This window comes from Chinchilla lanigera, unplaced genomic scaffold (assembly GCF_000276665.1).
Source record: "Chinchilla lanigera isolate Chin_1 unplaced genomic scaffold, ChiLan1.0 scaffold00074, whole genome shotgun sequence".
Taxonomy (NCBI): domain Eukaryota; kingdom Metazoa; phylum Chordata; class Mammalia; order Rodentia; family Chinchillidae; genus Chinchilla; species Chinchilla lanigera.
Genome location: NW_004955475.1, coordinates 5,100,964 through 5,120,154, shown reverse-complemented (window position 1 = coordinate 5,120,154; position 19,191 = coordinate 5,100,964). Strand labels below are relative to the sequence as shown.

The 19,191-nt window shown below is 35.3% G+C and overlaps 1 protein-coding gene across 7 annotated transcripts in view; it reads right to left on the bottom strand.

Annotated features, from left to right (window-relative positions):
- Positions 1-19,191, bottom strand: part of Zc3h12b (zinc finger CCCH-type containing 12B) — a 485,919-nt gene that overhangs the window by 41,954 nt on the left and 424,774 nt on the right. For all 7 annotated transcript variants that reach the window (XM_013502827.1, XM_013502829.1, XM_013502831.1 and 4 more), the window contains one exon: positions 8,201-8,368. The gene's annotated coding sequence lies outside the window, so the exon portion shown is untranslated. The remainder of the gene's footprint in view (positions 1-8,200; positions 8,369-19,191) is intronic.

The following is a 19,191-nucleotide window of genomic DNA, read 5'->3' as shown; positions in this document are numbered from 1 at the left end:
TTCCAGTTCAGAGCCATTCCTACTCTACCATTATCCCTTAACCCAATAGCTTTCGGGCTTTGTTTTGAAACTATTGTTCATCTCTTAGCAGAACATTAGACATTTGCAGACTTGGCAATAGGCACCTGGCGGTTACATGAAAAGCCAAAACACCGTTATTTTTCTCTCATTTTTTTCCTTCCCTTCCCTTCCCTTCCCTTCCCTTCCCTTCCTTTCCTTTCCCTTTCTTTCTTTGTTTTCTGTCTTTTTGAGACAGGGTCTCGCTATGTAGTTCAGGCTGGTCTTCAGCTCACTTTGTAGCCCAAACTGGCCTCAAACTCCCAACAATCCTCCTGCCTCAGCCTCCCGAGTGCTGGGATTTCAGACATGCAAAATGACACCGGGCCCCTTTATTTTCTTAATGATTAGCTACAGATAAAATCCAAATAAGCTTATGGATTTTAAGATGTAACCCAAGAGAATGTAACTTCCTCTGAGCATGCTGATCAGGTCCAAGGCCCTCAAAACATCCAAACCATGGATGAGGAGGTTGGAAAAATTTCAATGGCTTGAAACAAACTAAACAAAAACGTTTCATGTAGGGAGCATATGAGACCATTCGTCCCTCTGAAGTTAGTCAAAACAGACTTTTCCTTATTAAAAAAAATGAATTGAGAGAGTAAAATAATATTCCTTAAAGATTCATTTAATCATTTAAATGTAGCCTTATCTTTAATTTGAGGCCACTGCCATCTTGATGCTTCCACACCTTCATGGCTAAAGGTTCATTCTCTTTATCCATCACTCTAAAAATTTATCAATTTGCAATAAACTTTGCCTGTAATCTGTACAACTGAGTACATGTGTGAATTCTTTTTCCAAAGACACAAATAACTAAGGAATGTTTTTGGTTCCTTGTGATGTTAGGACCTGGCTTCCTGCAGATACCTCCTTAAGTGTCCCTTCATGCTCTGAACTAATATATTGATATAAGTTGTTGAACTTCTTCTTAAGAAGAGAGCACGTGACTCAAAGAGAATGACCTAGAAGATGATTTTTCTATTTTTTTAAAAATTTTTCTGCTAGTATGTTGTCAACTATTGCATGGCTCCTGAGACAATAGTTAGGAGACTCAGGAAATACTACCCAAGGTTGTAATGTGCTACTCTTTCTAAGGAATATTAATCACTTGGTCTTTCTGGGAGCAACAGACAGAAAATAAGTTACCAGCTACCACTATTGTTATATGCGGGGTAGACAGTTTGCCATGCCATGTCATGCCATGCCACGGCTCTACTGAAAATGCAGTTCCCAGATTCTAACCCTGGACACAGTACAGAACTGAAAAATGCAAAGTTTAGTACAACAAAAAATGGTTTACTTAGGTTTTAAAAGATGGAGAAGAGAGAGGATAGACAGGTACGATGAAATGGTAGGGGGTATCAAGGCTGACAGCCCTGGAACTTTATCCCAAGCTCATTTTATTTAGAAGGCAAAGTGTTTTCCCATCACCGAGGTGTTTGCTTGTGGATAGCTGGATATCTGATGTGCTCTTCTGGCTCGTTGATCCTAATGTAGGCATTCCTAATGGCTTCCCTTTTGGTTTCTTCCTGTGCCTTTATAATGAAGAAGTGGAAGGGGAGTGAGTGCTTATCGGAAGGTAGCTTTAGGCTAATGATTAAGTAAAGGGGCCAGAGATATAGCTCAGTGGTACAAGTGCCTGCCTGGCAAGCACAAGTTCCTGAGTTTGATTCTTGGTACCAAAAAAGAAAAGTAAAGTGGACATGTAAGTATGTGTGTACTATACTGATGTTCAAGTGAGAACATGTATATGATTATAGCTCTGTGTGTGTGTGTGTGTACATGCCAGTCTTATATTTTAAATAAGAATCCTTAGGTGAGTATGTCTTAGCTCCCTTACATTTGATCAGGTGGGTGAGGGGATCTGGCTTTCCCGATTTTTCATTTCTGGGTTCCTCAGTGTAAACTTTTTTGATAAATTCTTATGGTAAGTGCAAATTCATCTCAGATGCCCATTTTTAAATTGGGTCTTTGAATTTGGAGGGTCTGATCATTTTCAAGTCTTTGTATGTTCTAGATATAATTTTTTTGTCTGAAAGACAATTAGCTAATTTTTTTCCCACCATATGGGTTGGCTTTTCACTCTTTGTGATTTTATTAGATGTGCAAAAGCTTTTTAATGAGATGAGATCCAAGTTGTTGATTCTTTGAAGTCTTTCCCACGCAGTTTGGATTTTGTTCATGATCTCTCTGCCTACACCTATGTCTTCAAGATTTCTACCTACTTTCTCTTACAATAAATTTAGTGTTTCTGTTTTAATACTTAGATCTTTGATTTTGACTTTAGTTTAGTGCATGATGATAGACATGGGTCTAATTTTAGGCTTTGGCATGCAGAGAGCCAGTTTTTCCAGCACTTATTAAAGAGGCTATCTTTCTTCCAGGGAACATGTTTGGCCACTTTGTCAAAGATAAGGTGGCTGAGTGTGTTTGGAGTTTTGTATGCATCTTCTAATCTGTTCCACTCGTCCTCAGTTCTATTTTTTTTTAAACCAATACCATGCTGATTTTACCACAGTAGCTTTGTTGTATAGTTTCAAATCAGGGATTATGATGCCTCCTGCTTTGCCTTTGCTGTCCAGGATTACCTTTGCTATTCTAGGTCTCCTCTGCTTCCAGATGAATTTTAAGAATGTTTTCTCTGGTTATGTGAAGCATGTTAATGATATCTTGATCAGTTTTGCACTCAATCTGTATAGTGCTTTTGGGAGTATGGCCATTTTCACTATGTTATTTCTTCCTATTCATAGAGATAATGACTATCACCATGAAATCTACCAATAAGAAATGCTGGTGGAACTGGGGAAAAAAGAACCCTTGCCTTCTGTTGGTGGGAGTGTAGACTGGTGCAAGCACTGTGGAAACCAGTGTGGAAATTTCTAAAAAAACAAGGATTAGAGGTCCCATTTGACCCAGCTATTCCCCTTGGAAGTAATTTCCCAGAAGAATTAAAAACATCATAACATAGTGATATATGTGCACCCATGTTAATAGCAGCACAATTTGTAATAACAAGATCTTGGAAACAATCCAAATGCCCATCAACCAAGGAATGGATAAAAAAGATGCAATATTTTCATACAATGGAGTAATACTCAGCTACAAAGAAGGACAAACTTGAGACTTTTACAGGCAAATGGATGCAACTTGAGACCATACTCATAAATGAAATAAATCAGATGCACGTGTAAACATTATATTGTCTTCCTAGTTTAAGAAATGAAAATAGTAAATAAGATCTAAAATTTACAGTAAATATTGTAAAATGGGAAGAAACATTTCAAAAAGAAAGAGAAACGCATGGAGAGAGAAGAAGGAAGGAAAAAGGAAAAATAAATAAATATATATATATATATATAATAGTTAAGATAGTTATACTCTAATTTTTAGTTCACTGAAAGGAACAGTTAGTGTTTATATTGTCTGATCAATTTTTCATGCCTACTTTGAAGATAATAATACACAATGTATTAATCATTGTTACTCTCCTATTATCTTGTTTTGAAATTTTGTATCATTGGTTTTATTGTTTTTTTCTCTTTAAAATAAAAGACTGGTTGGGAATTAAACATAAAAAGTTCTTTTTTATTTTAAAGAGAAAAAAATAACAACAATGAAGACAAAAACAAAACAATACAAAAACAATAAAAGTGACACAGAATTTCAAAACAAGATGATAGGAATTAACAATGGTTATATCACATATTGTTATCTTCAGTGAAGTTGCTCAGATTACCAGATGTAAGAATGCAAGATTGATGAAACAATTAAAGCAATAACAAGTAATAAAAAAAATTAGAAATGAAACAGAGCTTCATTAAACAAGATGGTAGGAATTCAACAATGCTTATTATATTGCATATTGTTGTATTCAAATTAGTTGCTCCAATTATCAGATATGAGCATGCAAAATTGGTCAAGAAAAAATTTTAAGCATTAACTGTTGCTTTCAATGAACCAATAAACATCAGCCAAACACTTATCCCAGCTATCACTGTATATACATATATTTTTTGTTCTTTTCTCTTTTAGTTTTACAAAGAAAAATGGTAATTGTGTTGCCTGGTATCTCTCTCAGTCTAGCTTCTCTATCTGTCTGTCTCTGTCTCTGTCTCTCCCTCCCTCTCTCCCTCCGTTCTCTTTTTAATTGCCCTCATTGGAGAGTCTACTTGTAAATGAAGAAACTGCTTTTCATGTTGGGGGCAGAAACTGCTTGTAGTAAGATTAGTTATTGCTCTTAACAAAGACCAGTGAGGCCTTTGTGCTATCATTTATATATGGAGCCCTCTGTCCTTGCACAGTGACCAGCACACTGTAGGCACAGTAATACCTTGATTCACGGATGCTTCTGTTCAGTAACAGTTCAGTTTGCAAACAGAAACATTTGGAAAAATTCTGCTCCTATTTACAAACTCTGCATCTGGTGACAAACATGGCCATCTTCCCCAGAATCATGGACTGAGTTAAGTTCATGAACCAAAGCATCACCATATTCCTTTAGTGCTCATTTTATTTCTAGTCTTCTCACATTATTATAAAAATTTATTGTCTACAAAGGACTTTAACATTTATTATTTCAGATTATCCTCACAACCACTATATGAGGTAAAGATTATTTTACAGTAAAGAAAAAACTGAGTCTTCAAGAGAGTAAATTCATTACATAGATTTACAGTTAGTAAAAATGAGGCAGAATTGTGATTACAAACAAGAAATTGTCTGGCTTCATATCAAAAGCTCTTGCTCATATATCACAATTGCATATAATTTTGGTATACTTCATGGATTATGAAAAATATTAAGAATGTGACCAAAAGTTAACAAATATGATAAAGGAATTTTAAATCTTTTTTTTGTTTTATTGAGACAGGGTATTGCTATGCAGTTCAGGCTGTCCTTGAGCTCACTTTGTAGCCCAGGTTGATCTCAAACTCACAAAGGTCCTCCTGCCTCAGCCTCCTGAGTGCTGGGATTCCAGGCATGTGCTACCACGCCTGGCTAGGAATTTTAAACCTTACTGTTGCAATTTAACAAAAACAAATTTACAACTCAAACTTTATTTGAATCTACTTACAGTTCCAAGTTTAAAAAAAAGCAAAAGAAGGTTAAATTTCTTAGCCTGGTAAAGTGTCTTGAACTGCAACCATGAATATAGAATGGGACTTAAAGGGTAGGCTTGAAGATGCCCAATAGGTAACTGAAAGCAAGATAAAGCTTGGTGTCTTTGCCTTCATTTTTGTATTTGTCTATTTGAATATTTTAAAACTTTGTGTCAGCAATCCAAAAATGGGCATCTGAAATGAATAGACACTTCTCAGATGAAGAAATATGAACAGACACTAAATGTATGAAAAAATGTTCAGTATCACTGGTCATTTGAGAGATGCAAATTAAAATAATGCAGGGATTCCATCTCACTCCAAAAAGAATGGCTATTATCATGAAATCAACCAATAACAAATGCTGGCGAGGCTGTGGGGAAAAAGGAACCCTTCTCCACTGTTGGTGGGAGTGCAGACTTGTGCAACTACTGTGGAAGCAGTGTGGAGATTCCTCAAAAATTAAAACTAGATGTTTCATTTGACCCTTCTATTCCCCTTTTGTGACGTATGAGCATTCATGTTTATAGCAGCACAGGTTATTATAGCTAAATCTTGGAAACAGCTCAAATGCCCATCAACTGATGAATGGATAAAGAAGATGTGTTTTTTTTTGTTTTTTTTTGTTTTTTTTTTTTGGTATAATGGAGTACTACTCAGTCAGAAAACTTGCTACATTTCTAGTTAAATAGATGCACATAGAGACCACATTCTTAAGTGGAATAAATAGAACATGCATGTATAAATATCACATTATTTCTTTGAAGTGAGAAACTAAAAGTGTAAATAAGGGCCAAATGTATAATAGATATTAATAAATAGGAAGAAAGTGCTCAAATGAAAATGATAACTAGGGAGGAGAGGGGGAAGGAACGAATGAAAAGAAAAAATGAGAAAATAAGTAAAAAATGCAGATAAATCTTTTGTAAATAAGAAGGGGTAGAGGGGTTAAAGAGAACATAGGGGAATGGGAGAAAAAGAACTAATTTATATCATGCACAGGTAGAAATTCCCTATGATGAATGTGGTCATTATGTATATGTAAAATGTACAAGTAAACTGGAGAGTTAGAAAAACTTTAGAAAATCCTTGCTCAGCTCTGCACATAAGCATTTTAATCACTTAAGGAATGCCTGGCTATAAACTACTAGTACAAAGTTTGTTAGCCATTAATTTACCTGGCCTATCATTTCCCCCTTCAAGACTAAACAAAGATATCAAGGTGAGTATATCTGACATGGAAGGAGGTGGAAAAAAGGGAAAAAAGAGTAACTAAAGTAATTTTCAGTGACAATAAATTTCTGGCTTTTACAGCAGATCCCCTGGAGCAGTGCTTCGAAGTCTATAGTCCTTGTCCTAAATCTGCAGTCACCAAAGATTTAAGGAAAAAGTGGAGCCTCACAAATCGCCACATGATGAGGTACTCTTCCCAAGCAAAAGCAGTCATCTCACGGAACTGGATTCTTCCCTTAGTCCATAAGCCCAGAGAAAATAGTCCTGATAATGATCTACTAGATGATGCTTTGATCAGAATTTACCTACCCTGCCAGCTAGCAAAACTCTTACCTTTGCCTTTGTTCCCCTTTTCTATAAAAACCTAAGACTTCTATTATCCCTTTGAAGGTATATTTTGAACCTTTTAATGCACTCCTGATATGACCATGCTGATTAAACTGCTTTCTTGCCCTTTGCTGCTGCTCATCTCATTGATTGGTGTTTCAGGGAGAATGGCCAAGATTTTCTCTTGAGACTTCCAGAGCTGGGCCTTTTGCCCTAAAACTTTGGCAACAGATCTAGCATCAGTCAATATAAACTTTGCATGTATGCATTTAGCTGTAAAAATTAAACACAACTGGAATTTGATGACTTCATTCCTACTCTTAAAAAGAATATGCTTACTCTGGAAAACGTGATTTATGTTTATATAATATATGGAAAAATCAGAGGATGAAAAAAGAAAAAAGTCAGAACACAGATTAACCGATCAATCAATTGATTAATTTAAGCTTTGTATCAAACCCAGGACATTGAGCATGCTAAGCATGTACTCTACTACTAAGCTACAGCTGAACTGGAAAGATGCTTACTTTATTGGTTAGAATGGATGCTTACTTCTCTATTACTTTCTTTGGATTGTGTACACTGGGGTTGCTGCAGCATTTTCTGAATATACTATATGAAAAACATTTTTGGAAATGAAGAAGAATTAGATATCATAAGATAATGCAATAGTATAGTCATAATTTTCTCTTGGGTACTTACTTCTAAGTTTAGTTGTAGAAGCCAGAGAAATCTGGGTCTAAAACACACTCTGAAGTTAATAGCTACATGATGTTATGCAAGTAAAATGATTTACTGAAAATTGTTTTTATGTGAAAGATGAACTAATTTCTAACTCATAAGATTGCTATGAGGAATAATTTGAGTAACACACATGAAGCTCTTGGCACTTGTTCAGTAAAACTCAAGAAATAATAATTCTTTTTTTTTTGTTTTGTTTTGTTTTTCTCCGGTACCGGGAACCGAACTCATGACCTTGCGCTTGCCAGGCAGGAGCTTTTGCCGCTGAGCTAAATCCCCAGCCCCAAGAAATAATAATTCTTTACTCTCACTCCTCCTATGCTGATTTCTTTTTATTTATTTATTTATTTATTTTTATAATTTTATTTTAAAGAGAAAAGAAAAACAAAATAATAAAAAGCCTGTATGTTTTCAATATCAGAAGATAATTACATCAGCCCTGTTCTTCAGATGTTCACTACTTTTCTTTTGGTACCAGGACTCAAAGTCAAGACCTTGTGCTTGCCAGGCAGGCACTTGTACCACTGAACTATATCCCCAGCGTCTCTACTTCTTTGACAGATAAAATCAGAAATTCCAAAATATTAACTTTCTTATGAAAGAAAAGTCTCAGCTTTTCATATTATGCAGATCATCTTCTCACTTTACCATTCCCAACACACACACACACACACACAAACACGCACACACACACCTGTATGCATAAACAAGACACTATCAACAAACACCAAAAAACCCACCTCTTAACATATCAGGTATTTCCAGTGTGTGGCATAGAGCCTCAGTAAGGTCAGTTCTTCTTTGCAGACCTGAAGTTGATATCTGCAGTTGTTACTTGTGTAGTTTATCCATCCCAACATGGCTTTTCTCCACTGTTCTTGAGGCACAAATGTCAAAAAGTCTATATCCTTGGGAGAAGAAGATTCCAGTAGACTCATATGAGCAGAATGCTAGCCTATAGTGAAAACTTGATAATTTGACCTCTGAAACACATTTTACTAACTTAAAGTTCATTATTATATACAGGCAAAAGTGAGATTTGAATCTCAAATACTAAAGAGTCTTTTCAATCACTGTGCTAATCTGAGGTGTAACATTCTTTCACTTTCTTACAGTACACACTAATGTAGAGACTAAAATGTATGCCAAAGGAAAGCTATCTTGTAACTGGAGATAAGATTCAGTCTCTCCAGGTGCAGTCATGCATGCTGTAATCCCAGAACTTGAGAGGCTGATGCAGGAGGGTTGCCATGAGTTTGAGACCAGCCTGGGCTACATAGTGAGTTCGAGGCAAGACTGAGCCATATAGCAAGACACTGTCACAAAAAGAAACAAATAACAACAAATATATATAAAGGTTTGAAAGAATACTAGCTAAATTATACTTGTAATAATAAAATATTTATGTAAATTATAAATAAAACTTTTTTTTACAAAAAAACACAGGAGAATGAGTTTTCAAACTACTTTATCTATAATTCGTTAAGAAGTAGTTTGAAATTTGGAATGTGCACAACCTGACTACAGAGGATTGGACATTTTGTTCTTATGAGCTTTCTCAGCTCTTCTCCATTTCCCCACCTCCACTGATCTTGGTATGGTTTCCCTGGCAACAGTCTGAACCTAACTTAGTCTCTGTCACTGCAGAATGCTGGGCTCCTGAGCTATAGAGGGGTAGCAGAGGATGGAGGTCAGATTCATACTACCGGGAAGGGCAGTGCTTGCCTAGTACACTTTCTACATTAGTCATACACCTACATAGTTTGTGCACATTGAAAATACTTTGCTGATACTGATACAATTTCTATAGCAGGAGAAAAAAGAAAAAGAAGGGGTTTCTGGAGCTTCCATGAACTAAAAAATAAAATCATTAATTCATTCTAAGCACCAGTGATATAAGCAAGTTAAGTTCTTAGTATTTGTTTGTTTAGTACATATTCATATGTGTATGCTTGTGAATACAGATAGATGTATAGACCTTGCATATTCATTGAGGAACTTTATGCATACCATGTCTAGAACTGGAAAATAAAATCATTACATAAAAAAAAATTCTTCCATCACAACAAACAAATTTGACAATATTTAACTTGAAATCAATAGAAAATATATTCAACATTTTATGTAAACACAAGTGAATTTCAAGAAAATTGTATATAGCTTTGTGCAAATATAGTCATGATTCTCTATTAGATGTGAAACACATTCAAGAATAAGGTGCTGTTGTTGAGTTGGTAATGCATGTATGTTACAGGGATTTTAGAGTTACTGCCCAATCTGGCATCAGAGATCTGTGGAGAAATCAATTCCCATGTGGCACTGATATCTGAGCTAGTTTTACCAGAAAATATGTTGTTTCTTCTAATTCCTGTTACCATAGTTACCATAATGAAAGGATCAAACTTCTCTATTTGTACCTACTCTTGAGTGGTCTCATACAAATTCTACAGTTTTAGTGATTTATAAATGCAGTAACACTGAATTTGTGGGCAGCTGAGGAAAAGCTCACTGTTGGGGATCAGGTTATATGACAGATTATGAGGGGCCCAACTACGTGACTTAAGCCCTCCTGTAGTCTTGAGGTTAGTGTGACCTTGCTTCAGGATTAGGGAGATATGAGAAAGGCCATGAGCCCCCTGGCTATGGGTGGAATGCTAATAATCTAGCACTCCTGAGGAAAGACAGCATCTGCTGAGGACAGTTGTTAAAACACAGGGATTTGGGTTTTAGAGAAAATCTTGTTCCTCAATAACGTAATCCTTTATTCACCCATTTTCTATACTTACTGTTCCATGAAGTGCATGTTACCCGTGCTTCTTGCTGTCCAATAAAAGCAAGCCAATCACGGTAGTAGCCAATCCAGTTTACTAGAGGCAAATTCCTCCCCATTCCCCTTGTACCCTGACATTTATCTCTCTGTCTTTCTTTATTTCACATTGTCTCTACAGGTATCCGAGAGTCTGATCAGCTCTCAGTAGCTCACAATTTGAAAAGAGGCTAATTTTACTGTTTTTTTGTGAGCCTCATAAGTGAATAAGATGAAGCTGAATAGCTTCTTCCTAGTTACTGGTTACTGGAAACTCACTGACATGAACGATGAATGCAAAGTTTGTACTTTGCATGAGAAACATACAGTCACTGAAGCTGCAGTCTGGGTGAAGACTGCAAGGGTTATACGGTCTGAATCAGTGGTGGGAATGACAGAGAAGGTTTCCGCATAAACAGGGTGTTTTGACCTGTGATCTTGTATGCCTCCTGTTGAGTAAGAGGCATTCCTGCCATAGACCAGGGAGAACTGAAAAGGAAAAAAAAGCAAAAATCATTTTGGGGTTGCAATGCGGATACCAATCTGAGATTTCTTAACTTGCTTATTGTAAAAGAAAGGAGAGAAATATTCCTGAATTGACTGATAATACTGTGTCTTGTAACTTGGGCCCCCCAAAACTGAGGAGAATTGACAAACTTTTTAATTTCTCTGAGGAAAAAAATGCCCACTAATATATTGTCAAAAATCTCTTAAACATGGAAGGTATGAAACCTAGTGCCAGTGCAAACAAATTTCAGCATCTTGACACTTCACATACCCTGAAACACAAATGCCACCATACTGCTCCAAAGAAACTATGTACCAAGGAAAATAACGAAGAGGCTGCAGAACATGCTAAACTTCTTCCAAGAGAATGAAGGAGATGTGAAAGCAAAATGCCCGGAGGAAACTTTCAGATGTAGAGACTCCTTTCTGAGGACTTCTCTTTCTAAGACAGAGTGTAGTCAAAAGTAAAAGTGTTTAAGAGTAAAAAGTAAATAAGATCATAAAGCAAATCTTTATTTTTCATTGGTAATGTAACTAGAGAATTAAAGGAAGTTGAGGTATAGAAAAGGGAAGTATTTATACAGCAATCCAGTAGTAGACAAAGTTCATGACATATACTCAAAAGTGATATTTCTTAAATTCACAAGATGATATGGATGCGGTAATGAAAAAAAAAGTGTCTAGAACAAAGGGCCACTTTGGGAGAAGTGTGACTGGAGAAAATTCTTAGTATATAAAACACTTGTTTCCATTTCAGAAAAGCATGAAGTAATTGAAGTAAAATAAAAGACTATCATTAATATTTTGTACAGTTATTTTGAGGAATATAGTCTTTTAAAATGATCTATACAATATTAAATACAATAAAGTATCCTCATGAAAATGGAAAAAATAAGCCAATTTAGTAAACCTTTTCCCCAATCCCACCAGCTTCAAAGAAGAATCATCCCTGTCACCAGCTCTTTTTGAGGGGGCAGTATGAGGTATGGGGTTTTATGGAGCTGTATGTATAAGTGATCTCAGCATTAGAAAGGCAGAAAAGTGACTTTTTCCACCTTCAGTTCTTTTTTTAAAAAAAAAAATAAAAGGAGGAAAACATTAACAGACAGACAACCATTTACAAAATAGCAAAAGAGGGCTGGGGATTTAGCTCAGTGGCAAAAGCGCCTGCCTGGCAAGCGCAAGGTCGTGAGTTCGGTTCCTGGTACTGGAGCAAAACCAAAACCAAAACAAAACAAAACAAAAACAAAATAGCAAAAGAACAATACAAACAATACAGAGTTACTAACAATGTGGTAGGATATTAACAACGCTTGTTGTATTACATATTGATATCTTCAAAGTGGTTTCTCATGAAAACAAATAGAGACAGGTAATATTGATCAATCGAGGGCTCATTAACTGTTTCTCTCAGCAAAGAAAATAGAAGACAGTAGATCAACTATGTCAACTATCCTGTATATAGATACATTCTGTGGTGTGTGTGTATGTTTTACTGTGTGTGTAACTGGGGATTGAACTCAGGGTTTTGCACTGAGCTACATCCTCATCGCTTTTTCTAAAATATACTTTGAGACAGGGTCTCATTAAGTTGCTAAATCGCCAAGGCTGGGTTTGAAATTGCAATCCTCCTACCTCAGCCTCCCCAGAGTGCTGAGATTATAGAGATGTACCAGCATGCCACACTTCATTTCCTTTTTATTTAGTTGGCAAACCAGAAGCCACTTTTAAATCTCCTCTAGAACAAAGCTCCTTTCTGTTCCAACAATTTTAAAATCACACTGTATATATCAAGAAATATATCATTGCAATGGAGAGTTCATATGCAGCCCATCATGAACATAGTTTAAGTCAATAAAAGCAAAACAGAACAAAATTTAAATTATTATTATGTAATCTTATGCTGTATCATAAGCTAACAACAGGCTATAATAAACTTCATACAGCTTTGCTTTATATTATTACATAAAAATTGTTTTGCATAGAGTCGGAAATCAAACAAAGAAAAGGCACCTACACAACTTTGGAGGAAAGCTTGCATGTGAGAATAGTAATCAGATTTCTCACAATAAAAGATATGCTCCAACAGAAGGGCTTTTTGTGTGTGGCTCTGCAAGAGTAACGAATGAACTCCGTGTTTTAGTGGCTGAAGTCCTTCACTGGTGACTAAAATCCAAGTAACAGAACTCCCAAACTAAGTATAAAGGTTAATATACTACAAAGTCAACAGTCATGATGGTATTTTTGTCCCCTCTTCTGTTGGTCTCTTGTATTTCACAGAAAGCAAATTAAACATGCATAAACTCTCCAAGAGCATTGAAATGTACTAACTATTCACTTAGAATTTAGAAGCAGCCCTAAGGCTCTATAGCTTTTAATATGAGTAAACAGTAAAAATATTAAGAAAATATATATTCATATATTGAATCAGAAAAAATTAAAAGAACAATAATATCTCTAAAGGTATGATGTACCAAACATTTCCGTTATTTACTTCACTTGAGTTTTAGAATCAATATACGAAATACTCAAAGTAAACATCTTTTCTATTACCTAAATAAGAAAACTGAGGCCCTGAAATATGTCACTTATTCCAAGACATAAAGTTTCAGAGTTGGAATATGGGCTTTCAATTGTTTATTATTTGCAGCACTGGGTACTGACTTCAAGACTTGTGCATATTTGGCAAGTGCTGTATCACTAAACTATAGCCCCTATCCCTAGAATACAGGTTTTCTAATCCCTAGTACACTTTTTCTTCTGCCTCCTAGACTACAGCTATTACAAATTATTTATTTATTCATCTATTTACAAACTTTTATTTCCAGTTTGACAAATAAAATTGCAATGAATATTTGCATACAAATCATTATACGAATATATTTTTCCTTTTTTTGATTAAATACATGAAAATATAATGACTGGTTCAATTGTTAGTTTTATGTTTAATTTTTTTTGTCTTTTTGAGGCAGGATTTCACTATGCGGTCCAGACTGACCTTGAACTCACTTTGTAGCACAGGCTGGCTTCAAACTTGCAGCAATCCTTGTGCCTCAGCCTTGGGAGTGCACCACCACACCCGGCTATGTTTAACTTTCCAAAGAACTGTCAATCTGTTTTTCAGTGTAATTGTATAAATTCACATTTCTATTGAAAGTGAATCTATAAGTTCTACTTATTCCACATCATTGCCAACATTTCATATATTAAGCTTGTTTTTAGCCATTCTAATGGGTATGTAGTGGTATTTCATTGTAGTTTTAATATATATTTTCTAATGACTAATGAATGGTATTGAATATCTTTTCTTGTGATAGTTTTACCATTGCTATGTCTTTTTAAGGTGAAGTATTTATTCAGTCTTTTGCTTTTTTAAAAATGAGGTTGTTTCCTTATTGAGTTTTCAACAGTTTTACTGAATTATAATTAGCAACATAGTACTCACTCAAAGTTTACAATTCATTAAGTTTCAACATACTGACTTGTGAAACCATTTTGAGTAATTTCAAAAAGATTATTTTATACCAAAAAGAAACTTATATTCATTTTCTATTGTAGGGGATGGTGACTCTTAGCATATCATTTTAGGATAGAATAATGCAAGCCTCAAAATGTGTCTTGAGAAACATCCCAGAGGGGTTGTAAAAGTTAACTTTGCAGTCCTGACTTAGCCCTGGAATGCTTTTCCAAAGGCAAAGAACACCCGGGCCCAGATAACCACCTATGACCCTGCCTGGGTTGTTTCATCCCTTCCCTGGCCCTAGATAAACATTGTAACCATAAAGGAAGTGTATGATTATCTAAAGGGGGACATATAGAACAGAGTACAGAAAGTATATATCATTGTGGTTGGGCTCATGACCAGAGCCTGACCCGGTCACGTGGCACAAGGAAAACAATGTGTGGCCAGGGCTACAACATTCCAATCTGTTACCATGGAAACCAAAAATGTATATAAGGTGGGAACAAAGTCAGGCCCCTCGTCCACTTCCCTGATTGGCAAATTGGGAGGAAGAGTGGCTAGCCTCAAATTAATTAAAGCTCTGCTTGTTCTGAATAGAGTCTTTTTGGTTTCTTGTGGAATGCAACCCGAATTCTGCCATTACACTATGATCAAAACTTGGTAATTTTTTATGTATGCTATATTAAGTATGATTTCAAATCAAATTTACCTAGGGATTATTTATAAAGTCTTTCAGTTTAACCACACAAGACCTGAACTTTATTTTAAAACTAACCAGCATGTAGAGCCATACACAACAGCTGATGTGAATGGTTGAGAAGAGTATATTTAAGAGGATCCACCAGGGTGGCAGAGAAATGAGTAGGAGTGAAGTGTGGCCTCTCTGGAACCTTGACTCAAGACACCTGGAAGACAACAATTTAGTGAATAGAAGGAAAGCGTTGGATCTTTGGGAATCGAGAGGGAGCTGATGAGAATGCTAGAAAATGTGGAGAAGCTGAAGAAACAGAGCCCAGTGTAGAGAAAGGGAAAAGCCAGTCTGGAAGGCTCAGTGTGGCTCCCAGGGAGAGGTACCTGCCTCCATTATAGGCAACTAAGAGAATGAGATGCTGTGCCAGTTACACTGCACCATTTCCTCTGAAATTATATAGAGGTGGCTGGATCCTTGGACAGAGGCAAAAATTTATCATTAGTCATTCTCAGAGGACATCACTAAAATTCAAAAATGCTCTCCACACTACTAAAAATTTATTTCTACTGTAATCAAACTGCATACCTCAGTGCACAAAAACCTAATAGAAACATGAGAAGACAGGTAACAAAACACTTACAAAATTCCCAACTTCCCTCAAAATTGATTCATTGGGCATCAAAGGCCATATGTCTGAATTATTCAAAATGATAAAAGAGGAGATAAAAAAGATTAATGAAATGCCCAATGATATCCTAGAGGAAATAACTAAGCAGAAAACATATTTAATAAACAAAATTATCCGTGAGTTTAAAGCAGACACTAATAAAAAGTTACCTGAACTAAGAAAAATGACAAAAAATGAATGACTAGTTTATCAAAGAACTAGAATACTTGACAAGATACCAAAAAGAAATTCAGGAGATTAAAAATTGTATTAAAGATGTGGGCAAGAGAAGTGACCAATGAGAGGATGGAGTGTCAGAACTGGAAGACAGGATTAGTGCTGGTATCCATATACTTAAATATGTATTAAAGACTAGAAAACATGAAAAATGGATACAAAGGCTGCTGGATGATGCAAAGAAAACTAATCTGAGATGAATTGGAATTAGTGAAAAAAATCAGAAGGTGGAACAAATGGCCTAAAAACCTGTTTGGAGAAATAACAGCAGAAAAATACAAAATATTTGGAAAGGGCTTAACATATAAATAAGCATGTTATAGAAACCGAATTAGCCAGGACCAGAAGAGAATCTCTCCATGGAACATCATATTCAAAATCATACAAATCCAGCAAAAGGAAAAATATAGTAATCATAGTCATATTAGTACTAACTAGACTTGTAAACATAAAACTTAAAAGGCAGGGGAAGTTGAAGTGAAGTGTTTCAACCCCTAAAGGAAAACAGTTTGCAGACCATACTGACATACCCCACAAAAAAATTTTCAGATTTTATGGACAAGTAATTTGCACAGCAAAACACACCTAAAGAAATTCAAGATGAACGAATCAGCACTCCAGATTTTCATAAGGATATCCTAGCAAAAGATAATAAAATCAATAGCGTCAAAACTCAAAATGAATGAGTGAACAGGGCAGGGAGATTAGTTTAGCAGAAGGGAAAAAAGGAGTACCAGTAATAGAAAACTAATTCAATGACAAGAATCAATCAGTACCTTAGATTAATAACTGTCAATATGAATGGCTTCAATTCCAACATCAAAAAACACAGATTGGCTGAATGAATCAAGAAATAAAACTCAAAATTCTGATGTATACAAGGAACACATTCAATCCGAAAAAATATTTCATAGACTAAAACTTAAAACATGGGAAACAATATTCTATGCAAATGGAACTGATAAACAAGTAGGGCTAGCTACTTAATTTCTATTTCTTTTTTTCCCACATGTAACCTTATATTAGTATATTTTAGATATACATAATGATAACATTCATCATAGAGAATTTGTACCTGTAAGTGACATACCTTGGTTTTTCTTTTTTCCATTTCCCTCCCCTCCCTTCAATCTTTCTTTTTCTGCTTATTTACAAGAGCTTTGTTTCTATTTTTTCCTTCTATTCTCTTGTTTTTCTTGTCCTTTCTCCCTTCCCCTTTGTTCACCTTCTCATTTGAACATTTTGTTCCTATTTCTCAATATCTACTGTATATTTTGGTCCTTATTTACACTTTCAGTTTCTCACACTAGAAAAACAATGTGATATTTAAACATGTATGTATGATTTATTTCACTTAAGAGTATGGTCCCACGGTGTATTCATTTAGCTAGAAACCTCTCAAGTATATCCTTCTTTATGGCTGAGTAGTACTTCATTGTATAAAAAATCTCATCTTCTTTATTCACTCAACAGTTGATGGGTAATTGTGCTGTTTCCAAGCTTTACATATTGCAAAACTGTGCTGCTATAAATATGTGTATGAATATATCACTGTGGTACAGTGCTTTTAATTCTTTAAGAAAAATGTCAAGATGGGGAAGAGCTAGCTTAAATGGAACCTTTAGTTTTAGTTTTTTGAGGAATCTCCACATTGATTTCCACAGAGGTTGCACCAATCTACCTTTACACCATGAGTGTAAAATGGTTCCTTTTTCCCCATAGCCTCTCCAGCATTTGCTATTGGTTGATTTCTTCATAATTGCCATGCTTGTGGAGTGAGATGGAATCTCAGTGTCACATTAATTTCATCTATCTAATGACCAGTGATGTTGAACATTTTTTCATGTACTTGTAGGCCATTTCTACTTCATCTGAGAAGGGCTCTTTCATTTCAGATGCCCATTTTTGGATTGTGTCTTTAAATTTGGGGGTCTGATTTTTTTTTGAGTTCTTTATATATTCTAGGTATTAGTCTTTTCTCTGAGGAACAGCTGGCAAAATTTATGTCGCACACTTTGGGTTATGTCTTTATTTTGTTGGTGATGTCTTTTGCCCTGCAAAAGTTTTTTGTAAGATGAAATCCCTGTTGATGATACTTTGTGATATTTCCTGTGCAAATGGGGTTTTGTTCATGAAGTCTTTGCCTGCACCTATGTCTTCAAGAGTTCTACCTACTCTGTCTTTAGCAGATGTAGTGTTTCTGTTTTAATATTTAGCATATGTGCTGCCAAATTGAGCACTGTTTTTAATATTTAGATATTTCATACATTTTGATTTTAGTGTAGTGCATGGTGATGTGCATGTTTTTATGCTCAGCATGTGGAAAAGCAACTTTTTCAGTACCACTTATTAAAGAGGTTATCATTCTTCCTGTGAAGTGTTTGGCTGCATGTCGAAGTTAAGAAGGCTGGGTAGGTTTTGAGTAGTTTCTGCATCTTCTAACCTGTTCCATTGATCACTGATATTTTTTGTGTGATTTGTGTGTGTGTGTGTGTGTGTGTGTGTGTGTGTGTGTGTGTATGTGCATGTTGCCAGTACCATGCTGTTTTTATTACACTACCTTTGAAGTATAATTTCAAGTCAGGGATTGTGATTTCACTTGCCTTTACTGCCCAGAATTGCTTTTGCTATTCTAGGCCTCTTTTAGATGCTATGAGATATTCTATGGATATTTTTTGGGGGTTGTATTAAATCTGTAGAACAATATTGGAAGTATGACTATACTCACTATATTGAATCTTCCGATCCAATCTTTCCATTTTCTGATATCCTATTCAATTTTATTTTTCAGAGCACTGTACTTTTCAATGTAAAGTTCTTTTACTTCCTTTTTTAGATTGATTTCTAGGAATGTCTTTCTCTTTTTTATGCTATTCTGAAAGGTGATGTTCCCCTAATTTCTCTCTCAGTGAGTTTATTATTTCTGTAAAAGAATGCTATTATTTTTGAGTGTTGAATTTGTATACAGCTATAGTACTGAATTTAGTTATTACATCTAGAAATATTTGTGTGGTTTTGAGGGTTTTCTATGTAGAGTATCATGTCATTTTCAAATAATGACAATTTACTTCTTCTTTTCCTGTCCTTAATCCTTTTATTAGTTTCTCTTGTCTAATAGCTCTGCTAATGTTTCTAGAACAATATTTAATAAGAGTGGTGACAGTGCACACCCTTGTTTTGTTCTTGTTTTTAGAGTGAAAGATTTCAGCTTTTGAGCATTTAGTATGATGATGATGATTACTTTGTCATATATATCTATTATGAGATTGAGATAAAGACCATCTATTCTTTTTTTCTGACTTTTTCAAAATCATGAATGAATGGTGGACTTTGTCAAACACTTTTACTGCATGTCTTGAG